Below are 3,608 nucleotides of genomic sequence, written 5' to 3'. Positions count from 1 at the left end.
ATTCACCCTGAAGTCAGTTTTGAAGAGAAATCATAGGAATGATAGGCTTTTAATTTTATTTTTAAAGTATCAAGTAGAAATGAAAACAATAATTTGGTAATCTCACTTCATAGATTCAGTATATCTTTAACAGTAGAGCTTTTTATCCATTCCTTTAAAAAAAAGTCTTTCAGCTTTTTTCTTCTTTCTCGACTCCATCTTCACAGTAGCAGCAGCCGGGCTGTGATCGAGTCGCCGACATGCAGCTTTTCCTTCGTGCCCAGGAACTACATACCCTTGAGGTGACCGGCCAGGAGACGGTCACCCAGATCAAGGCTCATGTATCCTCACTGGAGGGCATAGCCCCTGAAGATCAGGTCATACAGAAATACGCCCCTGGAGGATGAGGCGACACTGGGCCAGTGTGGGGTGGAGGCCCTGACTATTCTGGAAGTAGCAGGCCGCATGCTTGGAGGTAAAGTCCATGGTTCTCTGGCCCGTGCTGGAAAAGTGAGAGGTCAGACACCCAAGGTGGCCAAACAGGAGAAGAAGACAGGCCAGGTCAAGTGGTGAATGCAGTACAACCGGTACTTTGTCAATGTTGGGCCCACATTTGGCAAGAAGAAGGGCCCCAATACCAACTCTTACATCCTTTGTAACTTTGGCTTTCTCTAATAAAGCCACTTAGCCCAGTTTAAAAAAAAAAAAAAAAGTCTTTCAGCTTTTGTGTGAATGCTGAATTCTAAGGATGGGTGCTTTCTTATATTGGGATAAAATCTGCCATCCACTGACTTGCCTCACTGGTCCTAGTCTTCCCTTTATCAGCACAAACATTGTCAGTCATACAGCTTCTTACCTGAGATGGTCTCCATGTTCCTCACTGTACAGTGAGTGACCAAAAGCCCAGGTTCTGGCATGTGGCCCATTACATGACCTTAATAACTTGCTGCATGACCTGCAGTAAGTCAAGCTTTCTAATCGTCAATTTGCTCAAAGGTAAAATACCATGAGGTTTAAAATAGTCCGTGCAACCTACTTAGCGCAGGATATATAAGTGCTTTTTAATGTCAGCAAGTGGCACAGTGGTTGAGGCAGCTGGATCCCACATGGCTGACTGTGTGTTGTGAGACCCAGACCTGAATAACAGCTCGGAACATGTTCATGCATGCCCAAAGTCCCAAAAAGAGATACGGAGGAAAAGGGATTGCAGTGTGGCTGTCCCCCGAGTGGATGTTTTCTCTCTCTGTCTCTCTGTCTCTCTTGGGAGAGCTCATATACTCTATTATAAAACCAAAAAACATTAAAGAAAGAAAGAAAAAAAGGAAAAGAAAAAAATTATATTTTGTTACATTCTATTATTAATCCTGGCCATCCTTGGAACACACTCTAGTTTGTCAACATGCCTCTTAAAAATTCAATCTCCAAATTCAGACAAAATATTTCAGATGTAAGCCATATGTTTAGTAATTAATGAATTTGATTAATGTTCCCCTAAGGCTTGGCAGAAGAGAACAGTTCTTTCAATACAATAAACAAAGCATACGCATAAGAACCTTGATTAGATTCAGATATGTAAATAGAGACACGATTTTCTAACTTTGAGGAAGTTATTTTAAGGATTCATTTCCTAAGGTGATATAAGACAATGTGGCTTGACTAATACTCATAAAGCCACAAGAGTTCTTACACCAAACATAAGCAAAAGACTTGCTTGCACCACCAAGGCCCTTCGCTGCTCCAGTAGTGGGTGTCCCCAGCAACAAAGCGGAGTGCTGGGCCAGGAAGGAGGAATACTGGGAGGCCAGAGCCTGTAATCTCATTATCAATAGTTGGTATGTTGTAGCTGTAGTGGCCTACTGTTTTAATATTGCATCACACTAGGCTGTTTTTCAAACACGTTGTCTTGAGCCCAGAATTACCTATTGGGAAAATTCATAGGTCCTCTGCTGTTACGATGCTGTGTTATGGACTAAAACCTTTTTCTTGACTTAGGTAGGAACCCAAACAAAAATCAATAGCTCCCTCCTATTTCCTACTTCCCTTCTTCTATTAACTCTAGAAAAGGAAATATGCTTTCTCATAGCTTTGTAGAGTCTTGTGCACATCCATGGATGAATGAGCAGAGAGATCAAATAGCTGGATTAGTAGATGGTTATAGAAAGACAGAGGAGTAGACAGAAGGAAATGAGAGGATAGACGGGGAGCTAGGAGTGTAGGTAGATAGATAATGGATCAATTGATTGATCGATAGAGTGAAAGATAGACAAGATTATCATGGAAAAAGGCTGAGTGTCAGGACACTTGCGTTTTATTCTTCACTCTGCTGTTAAGTTGATTGTGATGTCACTTAGTCTCTTACCCTCCCTTGGCTGTCACAGTAAAATACAGGTATTGTCAACCAGCAAGTTGGGCCATATTAATAGCTCTTAAACTCTTTTTATCTTTTAAAAAATTATTTATTTATTTAAGTCCATTTGTTATTATAATTACTATTATTATTTTAATTTGACCAGAGAGAGACAGAGAGAGAAAGGGAAAGCAAGAAAGCAAGCCACCAGGTCTGGGACTTGAACTGCGATCAGCCATGTGGGAATCCAGAGACACCTGGATGACCACCACGCCCTCCCGCTGACCCTGGTCTTAAACTCTTAATCGGTAGTTCTGCAAAGCCTCTGTCCTTGTTCTGCTTGTCACAATCCCTCCCTGTCCATGGTTTGCTGGGATTTTCAGGAAGATGCGCCACACTCAGGATGCAGTATCAGCCAGGAGCATGACAGATGTGCGTTTCTAAGCAACTTCCAGGTGAGAATTTAAAAATTACATTGATTGGTGCTGCAGACTGAGATAGAGGGCAGGAGCTTTCCAGCGACTTGATAGGCCAGCCCATGACATGGTGGTTAAGGCAGCTGAATCCCATATGGCCTATTGTGTGGCTTACATCCTGGACCCTGCAGCTTGGCAACACACTGGGTGCTTGTGCATGCCCAAAATTCCAAAAGGAGGAAGGAATGGAGAGTGACCATTCCTCATGGAAGGTGCTTTCTCACTTTTTCTCTTTCTCTCTGGCAAGCGCAGTCACCCTCTGGCAAAGTTAAAGAAAATCGCAGTGGCTTTTGTGTGCACTCTAGTGAGTCTCCGCTTTCATTTGGCAGGCTGAGATCACTGGTGACCTCCCTCATCTTGGGTCCCCCAACTTTTATGATGGCTAGCAATAACTCTAATTCTCTGCATTAAAACTTTATATATTTGAAACACTTGTCATGACTCTGTTTTCCTGACTGAACCCATACTATGTAGGCATCAGCCAATTCAACTACTCACTGGGTATGTCATTCTGACACATCCAAAAATTGGACATCTGTGAGAATGTGGGGAAGGATGTGCGTGTGTCTCCTGCTGGGTATGAGAAAGCGGAAGAGTGTGAGAACATTATGACATGTTCTCACTGTGTTCTATGACAGAGACAGAGTGTGAAAGAGAGAAGAAGAGGGAAACAGAAATCCCGTACAGGGTCTTCACCTTGTGATTCACCTCTGGCCTCCGTGAGCCAGGATCATTGGTACATGTGAGTACGCAGGGTGTACACTTCTCAAGAGAAACCTTGGGATGCAAACCCTGGACCTTGCCAT

At 43.0% G+C, this 3,608-nt stretch overlaps 1 pseudogene; it reads left to right on the top strand.

Annotated features, from left to right (window-relative positions):
- Positions 1-236: 236 nt before the first annotated feature.
- LOC102475958 (ubiquitin-like protein FUBI pseudogene) lies at positions 237-654 on the top strand (annotated as a pseudogene).
- The last annotated feature ends 2,954 nt before the right edge of the window (positions 655-3,608 follow it).

Source organism: Tupaia chinensis, unplaced genomic scaffold (genome assembly GCF_000334495.1).
Source record: "Tupaia chinensis unplaced genomic scaffold, TupChi_1.0 Scaffold000023_1, whole genome shotgun sequence".
In the NCBI taxonomy this organism is placed as follows: domain Eukaryota; kingdom Metazoa; phylum Chordata; class Mammalia; order Scandentia; family Tupaiidae; genus Tupaia; species Tupaia belangeri.
This window is presented reverse-complemented; position numbering and strand designations above follow the sequence as displayed.